Raw genomic sequence first — 11,890 nt, forward strand, 5'->3', positions numbered from 1 at the left:
GCTTAGACGGCCATCGCCGCAGAGAGCCGACAACGAACAGGTCACATGACGTATTTACTTGATTTAATCCGACGTTGACCCCCGATCAAAGAGAATAGCGTGAGTAATTACTCCGGAATAAACAACCTGCTTCTGGAACGCGAGTTCTGACGTCATCGAGTAAGCACGAGTAAGTTTTGAAACGCCACGGTACGAAACCGTTACTCCGGAGTCGGATTGAGTAAATTTTGGAACACACCCAAGCAGCACCAGAAAGTGAATTTCGATCGGCCGACGGTTGGCCAGTGTCTGGACAGCTTGGCCACTTTAATTGCTTGGCCACCGGAGGCATAAACAAGGCCGGCAAGTGTCCGGCCACAAACTTGTTTTTAGCTTGTCCGCCGGAGACATAAACACTGCCGGCAAGCGCCTGGCCAAAAGTGCTCATTTTCAGCTTGGCCGCCGGAGACATAAACACGGCCGGCAAGTGTTTGGCCAGCAGTGGTGATTTTCAGCTTGGCCGCCGGGGACATAAACACGGCCGGCAAGTGTTTGGCCAGCAGTGCTTATTTTCAGCTTGGCCGCCGGGGACATAAACACGCCCGGCAAGTGTTTGGCCATAGGTGCTGATTTTCAGCTTGGCCGCCGGAGGCATAAACACGGCCGGCAAGTGTTTGGCCAGCAGTGCTGATTTTCAGCTTGGCCGCCGGAGACATAAACACGGCCGGCAAGTGTTTGGCCAGCAGTGCTGATTTTCAGCTTGGCCGCCGGAAACATAAACATGGCCGGCAAGTGTCTGGCCAGAAGTGCTGATTCTCTGCTTGGCCGCAGTGGACATAAACATGGTCGACAAGTGTTCGGCCAAAAGTGCTGATTTTCAGTTTCGCCACAGGGACACCCATAATCTAAACTTTCATCGCGCTGACGAAACTTTGGCATAACGACGGGCAGCGAGAGAAGCATCATGAGCGAGTGGTTGGCAGGATATTAGTGCGTGCATCGCGCGAACACTGTTAGCGCAAGCAAACGATCACCGTTTTATTCTGTTTTTTTTTTTCGTTAGACTTGAAAGGCTATTGTCTTAACTAGCACTGTCGTGCGATATGTTCATTTGGAACATTACTAGAAGTGGGAAAATATTTTGCCCGTCGTTGTTCTATGAAAATATAATACGAAAGCAGCGCCGACGTCATCTTCGCGCTAACAATACCGCCCTGTCGCTGCGCGGCACTCTTAGCGCGAATACCACATCCGCGATTTTTCCGTTAGCGCTTTACATATATACTTCCCAACTGCACTCGAAGAAAAAAAAAGTTGTAGTCGGGTGCATCGGGCGCACATGCTCCCCTTTCCTGGAAGACGCACCCTCCGTTACCCAGCCAGTGTACCTGTATACCGACCATAAGCCCCCTTCTCTACCTTAAAAACCTATAGGTGTATCAATGCACTCAGCTTAGTAAACCGCCACGCTAGCCACGCACCCCGATCAGCTTGTGCTTGAATCGGATAAGATTGGATATTTCAGGCTTTGTGTTTTGGAAGAGCCTAAACAAGACGTCTCTCATATATTGATTAAACTTAAGCTAGACTGAGTAATGTTTTAATTAGGTGCTAGGATACTGATTTCCTGATCCAAGGAAAGCTAACAGCTTCGGTTAAAACCGCAACGGAAACGTTCAAAATCGAACCACACGTAAAAGAAAAAGAAAATGAACATCTCGACCTAGATGTGCAGGACGCTGGTTTTGTCGTTAACAACGTGGTTGTTGGCGGGTGGTGGGCAACGCTGTGACGCTATCGACGCTATCGTGGTGATTGACGCCAGTGATGCTCGGCCGTACTACACAGCAGAAGTTTGTACACCTTTAAGGGTGTAACAGGGGTGTTGTAGCAACTTACACTCTCGGCTACACCCTTTTAGCACCCTAAAAACTAGGAATAAGACCTCATATTTTACCGAAAATTTGCTGTTTCGTGTTACACCCTACATTTTGTGAAGAATGTGAGAAGGGTGTAGAGGAGGGTGCTAAATAAATAATGTAAAATGGTTTTGAAAAGCTTATACATGGCTCTGTACATAATGTACAGGTAAGATTTCTGCTTGAAAAGCAACAGTTGTTAGCAGTCTAGTTTCTTATAATGTCAGTTGTAATTCCTGCAAATAGCTGATAATAAAGTGCCTCTTTTGCATACAATTTTTATGTTTGCAAACAAAATTTTATATATGAGTTTATATTTAATTTTCTTACAAATCACTTCATGCTCAGAAATCAGAAAGTAGGGTGAAATGCTCTATACTAGCATTTTTTACAAATATTTATTGATGGAAGTGTACAGTAAGAAAATCAGTTAGTCTCGAGTTTATATCTGGCAACATGAAATCAAAATATTGTGAAAATGTTTGACAAATATTCATGACATGCTGCTAGAACCTGTCCCATGACCATGTCAACCCGAGTAAAATATTCATTTGAGAATATGGTGACATGCACAAAAACTCACACACATAAAGAGGCGAATCCCATAATAAACCAGTCCGAGACATCCCATAAAATATGGCTTATGGTCGTCTATGGGAAATTCAATGGGAGGCTATCACCCCCTGTAGCTTTGCATGGTTGGCCATAAAAATTTATATATACAGCTACAGCCAGCTATAGAAAAGTTTAGGGCCCTGCGTCTAAAGTCTCAGGGCTATGTTTCAATAACAACAACAACAATAATAATCATTATAATAATAATAATCAATAAGTTAGTGTTTTAACAGTCTCCAGGGACATCCAATTGTTCTTCTTGCGGGCGCAGTGCAATAGAACGCACAAACAGACGCTTGCGCGCTCGCAGTCGCACACATACACGCGCGCACGCACGTACACACGCATGCACACGCGCAATCCTACCCCCGCGCAGAGGCACACGCACGCACAACCAGAAACGCACACGCGCATGCACGGGGACGTATCCACACGCGCGTGCACCAACACACACACGGGCATGCACACACACACACGCAAACAATTACGACGAAGGAAACGTTGCTTAAGTTAGTTTCGGTTTCGGTTTACACAAAAAAGAAACAACGTGAAGTTTAAATGAAACCTAAGATTTACTCACTTTTTGTAATATTTTACATTATTTTTTATTGACATTTTTATTGTTACTAATATAATAATATTTTGCTTAGTATCGTTCTAAAAAAATTAACAATAAATAAAAATCAAACGAGACTCTTAAAGGCTGCGCAAGACCATCGCTATCGCAATCAGCTTCCGTTGGGCTCGGTTGAATGATTGTTGAAGTTCCAGAGGCTTCGGAAATTTCCTTTTTTTTACGTTTTAGCCGTTTTAGTGTATATTTTAAATATCTTCCTTACGAACACCGTGTTCAAGAATAACAATCGGTGACTGAGAGCTGAGAGACGCTGCCTCTTGCCAACGCCCGTAAGTTCAGAACCGCCCATGCACGACTCGTGCAAACGCCGGTTAGCAACTTTCTTTTGTTTCTGCGAAGTGGTCTGCTGTTTCAAACTTTGTCGTGTACCGTGCGCTTGCTAAGCTATGCTTGATTCTAACTATGCTTCTGCCCTGTGTTATTTCGTTATTTGAAAACAGCGTATCTTCAAAATCTGTGGGTCACTCCGCAGTGTGAGAAAGATTCCCGCGCAGCGGAACCATGGGCATGTTCTGGGCGCCGTCGTGCGGCGCTCGTCCGACGACGCTTGTGCGGAGCGTTCAAGTGCGGTCCGACGGCTGTTCAAGCATTCAGTCGCCGTCCCAAAGTGTTAATCACAGGTCATGCTAGTTCTGACGTCTTGTCTTAACAGCCGCTCGCCACCGATTTGTTTCATAAAGCGGGAGCGAGAAAAACGTTACAAGAGCGAGCATGCAGCATGATTTTTTGCATATGCTAATGCCTGTGCGTAGAGACGCGCGGTCTCTTCGTCATACTTCCGAGGGTAAAAGCGCTAAAAACAAAGGACAAACAACGCCCTGTGTTGTTTGTTTCTTTTACTTGTCCGTTGTTTTTAGAGGTTTCACCCTCGGAGATTAGGTCTCTTCGCGTTTACCGAACCGGCACACTTTTTAAGTTTACGATTGTGTGATGCAAAAAATAAAAGGAGTTTAGATGTCACGTTTTTTAGTAGTGGCGAAAGCCCTTACAAAAATCAGAGCAGCTAGAAAAAGCAAAAACATGAAAAAAGGCGGCAAAAATTAACTAATGTCAAACCTGAAGATTTGATGGAGTTCAAAGACTACCACCGCACCAACTCGCCCGGTTATTCTTTCTGTCAAAGAATAATAGCCAATAGTAATAAACAAATAAATGCCAACTATTAATTTGTTACAAAGTCGTAATTGGTGCAGTGCAGCATTACGCTACTCTACTCTTTTGGTGATATTAGGTAATGTGTAACTGTATAGGGCAGTTCATAGCAACATTTATGCCCGACCGATTATATTGAGATTTTTCTTTATGTAAAAGTTATATGAAAAAAGGTTCTCTTCCTAAACTAAGCCGCACCACTGAATGTACAATAGCGTGTAACGTTATGTATGTTCTCACCAAAAGAAAAGGATGCATTAAAAAAAGGCCAATCATTTTGTTTCCTCTCTGTTGGAGCTTCTTTCACGTACACGCAAAATGTTGGTGTCTACGTCTAAAAGCGTGGAATTGACATTTCCTGCAGGGCTGGAAGGCCTGACTCAGTTTGGCTAGCAGCTTGAAACCTATGGGAACCTGGGGAACTGAACTACAAGAGTGAGAGTGACACCCGCCTTGCACTTCCTGAATGATGGCACCATGAGGAAGGGGGAGCTGCCCTAAAGTGAATGCAATAGCACATGGGTCGTTCCAGCGAACCCCTATACAGATGATACGAAGCAGAAAATTATTAATAAATGTGTTATTAAAACATGGAATGTGAATGGCACGGACAAGAAGGAGGAGATTAACACAGCGCTGTGTTGTGTTCATATCATCTGTTCCCACATTCTTCTTGATTTCTTTTCAATAATTGGCTACTAACTAGTCCAATCATCAGCACTAGTCAATAAAAGTATGCTGCTATTTGTTAGTATGCATTAACACGGTGCTTGCAGTTGAATCCTACAGTCATTTATTAATAAACAAAAACGAGGGTGCAAGCTAGGTAAACAGGCTAAACAGATAATTTATTAAAGACGGGTTCTCTGAAGGATGACACAAATGCAGAGAAGTATCAAACACAGCTGAGTATTAATGGGCAAAAAATGAATAGGCGACCCAGAAAAGAAAACGTAGGGGAAGACATGAAGTCAGTCTTTACAATTTCTCTTCTGCTTGCCACCCTTTACAAAGGGAATTCCTTCCTGTGCCTTACAGCGTTTTACTGTTCACAACCCCCGGCATACCCAAGGACAGTAAACATAAAAAAGCAACCTACTAACATTTGGGTAAATGTGATTGAACAAACAACAAGGAATGCCTTGAGCTTTCAACCTAGGAAATAAAAATTATGCACAACATCAAGATTTAAAAAGACGGACGCATCACACCTGTTTCTAACAAAAATATAGGCCAAGAAACTTCTTCCATTCAATGGCAAAACACAGGGAAGGCACTAATAGATTTCTAGGTTTCATCATTGTTAGTGATTCTTTCAGTATACCCTTGTGGTCACTCTCTTTAGTCAAAATTATTTCATCATCATCATTGATTAAATCATCATCACATTTGTGTTCTTTAAAGGGGTACGGAAACAAAAATTGAAATATTCAAATTCGTACGGAAGTGAATCAAGTATGAGGGATAATAACCGTAAATGATAATCGCACGTTTGTATTTTGAACGACTGGCTATATTTTGCGTTCCAAACGGTGCACTCGAGCAAGCGCTCGAAGAGAAGCGAACGGAGAGCGCGATGCGTCATGGGATATCCGGTGCAAACAAAACCAGAAAGAAAAGATTCCCCGCGTTCGTGGAGTAGCAAGGCAGGCGTGGTTATCAGCTTTGCCCTTGGTGGCGCTGGCAGCGTTGTGGTGGTGTCAATAGCGTCAGCGCGTTACAACCGAGCCGTTCGAAGTACCCGTGGCGTAACGAGCGTGTGGCTGGCCCACGTAGGCTGGCCCACGTGTGCTGGCCCAAGGAGCACGTAGCTTCCACAACACTGTCAGCTTAGGGCTGAACGGGGTGGGGAAAGCAACTTTTGTTCGAGTTTTGAGCGACGGGCTAATCTTCTAGGGCAGGGTTGCACAACTCAAAAATGACGCGGGCCAAACATTGTTTATTGGAAACTGCGCGGGCCGCACCTAGTGTGACACGTTACACCTTTTTGCTGCAGGCAGGTTTTCAATATCTGGCGTCACCGCACTGGTTGCCGTCTTCAGCACATCTCGCATTGTCATGTCCGTCATAGAAGATCGAAGACGGTCCTTGTTGAGGGTCATCAGTGAGAACGTCTGATCGCAGACATACGTGCTCCCAAAACTCCGTTCTGGGAGGACGTATGTCTGTGAGCGGAATTTCCCCCCAAGGACGCGGAGTTTCCCCCCGGAAAAGAGGACTCTGAGAAAAGTAGGTCAATGGGTTCAAATGCTTTCTGCCAAGTCAACGGCTGTAGTGCATTGAATGACACGGCGAGCGGTTTCTGCGCTCAGCTGGGCCGCGGGCCGCGGGCCACACAGAAAGTAGCCGCGGGCCGCATGCGGCCCGCGGGCCGTATGTTGTGCACCCCTGTTCTAGGGGGAGAATGACTGTTTCCGGTTGCACGAACGAGGGTCTGAGAATGAGGGGAGTCCTTCCTTTCCGTCTTCTTGGACCGTTTGGTACAATGCGCGATATGTGTGTTGAGCCAGATGCGCGTAGGAGACAAGTGATAAGCGAAGCGTGGGTTGCCTGCAATCCTCTGAGACAAACAAAACATGTCACTTGATCTCCACTCAGGAAAGCTCTACATGCTTCTTTTGTGGCAGACCATGATGTTCACAATGGTTCTGCCGTGCAGTGCGATGCTTGGAGCCATTGCTTGCTCACTTAGAGCACTTCCCTACTGCCCACGGGGTTATGATGTTGCTTGCAAGGAGCTCTTTTGTATTACTTCATGAAGTGAGTTGTGTTTAGTGTGACTCATTATTTCTTTATCACATGCCTCGTATGTGGTGATGTGGCAATCCCTCTAAGTGAAAAAAGTGTAAATGTGTTCAGTAAACATGATAAGCTGTAAATCACGTAATAATAATATAAGAATATGCAATACCACATATGATTTTTGTACAATTTACAAGTTCTGATATGTGTATTGGACATTCCAATGAAATGGTCACTGGGGTCTATACTTCATTTCACCCTTCGTCCGAGCGCGGCGGACGCTACCAGCCAATCCAGCGTCGAGAGAGCGTCATGTGACCTTGTACTCCACATAACCAAAACGTCGCATGACACCCTCCCGGCGCCAGATTGGCTGGGGTGGACCAGTGGATGCTGGGCCACCCCAGCAGGTGCTCATTTCATGCCAAGCACCCTTTACCAAGGGTGTTAGCAAGCACCCTTTATGAAGGGTGCTTGCCTGAACGCCAAAAGGGTGTTAGCCCAGGGACAAACTGATTTACACCCTTAAGTGTGTAAAAACTTTTACTGTGTACTCAAGGCTTCTCTTTCCCATTATTGCCAGTAAGCTTGTGTAAAGTGAAAAAATATTGTAACCGAACAGTAGAGAGTTTTAGTAGATCGCTCCCATGACTCCGATAACGATACCCGATACTCCGCTACCGCCTCCCTTGCGCATCCATAGTACCGTTATCGGGGCTATCGGAGGTATCGGAAAGATCTACTAAAACTCTCTATTGTTGCACTGTCCCTTCACCTAAAGTTACTTCTTTTTATTTTTTTTTTACTGCTGCACTACCGGGGGATCTTAATGGTGGGACAACAAACCATCCCTGAACCCACGACGACTGGAATGGTGGTCGCAACCAGCGTCGTAAGACTTAGTACTCAAAAAGTCCAATAAATATTGAGCAGCCTTGCAGCAGCTTCGCGTGTCATTACTATGTAAAAGTTTCAGGGTTGAGTTCTTAAACTTGACCTCCCGAAACTCTTGACAGTCTTCTGAGCAACACCCAAATTTTCTGGCGGTCTGTGATAAATTATGTATTAAGTGTATAACTACAGCCACTTTCGGCCAGTGACTGGCCGGAAGTCAATGGCTAGTGGCTGGCCGAAAGTGACTGGCGAAAGGTGAATGGCAAGTCACTGGCCTAAAGTGAATGGCCAGTCACTGGCCAAATATGAATGGCCAGTCATGGCCAAAGGTGAATGGCCAGTCTGGCCTAAAGTGAATGGCCAGCCACCGGAGAAAGGTGAATGGCCAGTCACTGGCCTAAAGTGAATGGCCGGCCTAAAGTGAATGGCCAGCGACTGGCATAAAGTGAATGGCAAGTCACCAGACGAGGACGAAAACACTGCTATTGCCGAGCACTTCGGCCAAGCTTGAGCCATCGAAAATCTGGTTGGCCATAGTACACTTGCCAGCGATGGCCCATTCGCAACGTGCTGCTTGGGCATCTATCGTGTGGAAAACGAAGCAAGAAAAAGACCCTACTCTGTGTGCGCAGTCAATCACCGAGCGTTGTCTGCTGAACAGGTTTGCCCCTGGTCATGCTTTCTTCGTGGAGCTGCCGGAGCAGACGTTCGTTTTCTGGCTGCTCGAGTAGTGTTTACGTTGTTGCAAGCAATCGATCGCTCGATGTCTATGCCGAATGGCTGCAGTGTACCAAAGTGCCCGAATTACAGTTTCTGCTGTCCAGTGGTTAAAAAGAAACAGTTGCAGTTTCACCGCTTGCCACTTGATGAACCACGTTGTCACAGAATTCTACTAATTTTCTCTATTCTGGAGTTATCGTGAGGGAGCGCATCCGGTTATCGGTCGCCCCTTGCCCCGCGGGTTGAGCGGGAGAGCTGGGGCCATCGGCTTCTGCTGTTTCGCGGCCCCCGCTAATTGGAACCGCGGGAGTGGTCCCCTCTAGAGGAGGGTGTGGCGGAAGGTTTTGTCCCCAACTCGGGCGATTTCTTCTTCTCTTTTTTTTTTGTTGTTTTGACAAGAGAAGAGATTGGAAAGTGAGGACCTCGGCTTGGTTTCGGGCCGAGTCAAGTGAGTGTATGCCGAAACTGGACCGGTGGACGCGACGCGAAAGTTGGGAGTGACAGCGGGTGCGGCGGAAGGCAGAACGCGGGAAGAGTTCGGAGCGGCTCTGCAGGCCCCCAAGTGTGTGTGCTTGCGGATGAGTGTAGTGCCGAGGCGCACGTAGCATCCAAGCACACGCAGACTTCCCCGTTTCGACCAGCGTCGCAACGGGCCCGCGTCACCCACTCCCGCAACATATCTAATTGAATTTCGCTCAGCTCCGATGTATCTATGGACGTCGCGGCGATGAGATGCGCCGATTCAGAAAATACGTCGGTGACATCAGCGCCATCAGCGCAGTAAAACCTACCGGCGCACCCCCAACTCGCCGCCGCTAACACTTCCATTCGCCTACTGCCGAGAGAACTTCCGGTTCCTGTGCCAGAGGACGTCACGACCTTCAAAATTACGCCGCAGCTTGTTTTGCGGCTAGTTGGGATTGCATTTTAATTATAACCTTAAAATTGGAAGCTTCACCTTTGTTGGTGTAAGACTGGTGCCGACTGATAAAACCCGTTTGCTCTACTGACGTCTAACCCCTGGTTAGCTCAGTTGGTAGAGCGCTCCGTTTGTAATGGAGAGGTCCCGGGTTCGATACCCGAACCAGGCGGATTTCTTCGGTCGCACACCAGTCACCTAGCTGTGTTTGGAGATTTGTGTTTGTCCTCTGTTTATTTTCGTCATTTCATGTTCTCTTTAATGCAGCCGAAGTCGGCCCGGCCACTTAGAAGTGGTGGCGACTCCTGGTGTCCGCGAAGCAGGGTAGTTCTCCTCTACCAATGGAGCCGTGAACGTGAAAAATTGTGGAAAGATTGGCTCACCTGAGCTAATCATGAAACAAAAAACTGTCTTCCTTGCACTTTGCATGCGCAATAAAATATATACTTTGTGTTACTCTGGCGCTTAGTTGGGCCAAATGAAGTGAACAATAGGTTGGCCAATTCTAATGTCTTTCCATGTCATAAATGCTTCAGTCGAAGTGAACACCAGAATAGTCCAGAAGGATTTTCTGATGATTTTTTAGAAAGAAAGCTCAGCGAGAATTTTTCCAGAAATAAACGAGTTTTTTTTTTCTTTCTTTTGATTTCGAAAGTTTTATGTATTCATACTCTCAATTGATCAATGCACCACGTTCGATCACCCCCGTGGTAAATCCCAACGCGATAAGCTAAGAAACCGATTTAAGCGGTCAGTTTAAAAAGCGTTCAATCCATTTTGCCCACGCTGTATGTAAAATAGTTTGTTGTTGGGCGAGTTGGTGAACGTTTGGATACATGGTTTTGCGCAAAAAACACGGACACAAGAGAGAAAACACAGACACGAGCGCAACTTACAACTGTATTGAGGAAACCTTTAGAAAACATACAGATATATCGTTAACTTCAATGCGTCCACGCATGCGTCGTGTCACTATCACACGCTCGTCACAGAAACTTATCAAGGAAGCGTTTTTCAGCATTATACAAACTGATCGAGGTATCGCTCACATAGGTCGTCTTTCTTTTTGATAAAGAAGGCTTCCAACAGCTCACGTGCTTTTTGTCCCTTACTTCCGCCCAACATTACAGTGTCAGAAAAACGTGGCTCACACTTACAGTTTCTGCAGTGTGCAGGCAAATGTGCCCCGTCATTAGTCCTTAAATTTTGAGCATGCTCCCTGAGACGGTCGTTGGCACACCTTCCCGTTTGCCCCACGTATGTCTTCCCACACGTGAGCGGGATTTCATAAACGACCTCTGTTTTGCCGCCAACAAATGGCCTGGCATGTTTTGTGGTGCATCCTTGCTTCTGTCTGCTTTCTCCAGTAATGCCGGGGCAGAGTTGGTCGAGTTTTGTCGGAGCTGTAAACACAACCGGCACCCTATATCTATTCGCAACCTTTTTGAGGTTATGCGAGAGTTTGTGCACGTATGGTACCACTTCAGGCCTCACATTCCTCGGTGTTCCGCTCACGTGTGGGAAGACATACGTGGGGCAAACGGGAAGGTGTGCCAACGACCGTCTCAGGGAGCATGCTCAAAATTTAAAGACTAATGACGGAGCACATTTGCCTGCACACTGCAGAAACTGTAAGTGTGAGACAGGTTTTTCTGACACTGTAATTTTGGGCGGAAGTAAGGGACAAAAAGCGCGTGAGCGGTTGGAAGCCTTCTTTATCAAAAAGAAAGGCGACCTATGTGTGAGCGATACCTCGATAAGTTTGTATAATGCTGAAAAACGCTTCCTTGGTAAGTTTCTGTGACGAGCGTGTGATAGTGCCATGACGCATGCGTGGACGCATTGAAGTTAAAGATATATCTGTACGTTTTCTAAAGGTTTCCTCAATACAGTTGTAAGTTGCGCTCGTGTCTGTGTTTTCTCTCTTGTGTCCGTCTTTTTTGCGCAAAACCATGTATCCAAACGCTGTACCTATGGGTAAAATAGGAAGACACATTCAGGCAAGAGGGGGGGGGGGGGGGGGGGGTTAACCTTTCTCTGGTAATCTGGAACAACATAATGGAGGTGAATTAAAAAAAAAAACACAGAGAAATGGCCTTAGCGATATTTCTGATCGATGGCCTCTCTCTGCTGGTGTACGGCAACATCTTCACGCGTTAAATAGATATTTAAAAACAGTTGTAATATGTGAAGGGATCTCACCATAGTTGAAGTGCGTTAATAACTCATAGACAGAAGTTGTTTATACTTAGGACCCACTACGGAGGTTTAAGGAATTGATCACATGAGCAAGAGAAGTCGTGCAATGGCGAT

The sequence above is a fragment of the Ixodes scapularis genome, unplaced genomic scaffold (genome assembly GCF_016920785.2).
Source record: "Ixodes scapularis isolate PalLabHiFi unplaced genomic scaffold, ASM1692078v2 PGA_scaffold2__306_contigs__length_199485367, whole genome shotgun sequence".
NCBI lineage: Eukaryota > Metazoa > Arthropoda > Arachnida > Ixodida > Ixodidae > Ixodes > Ixodes scapularis.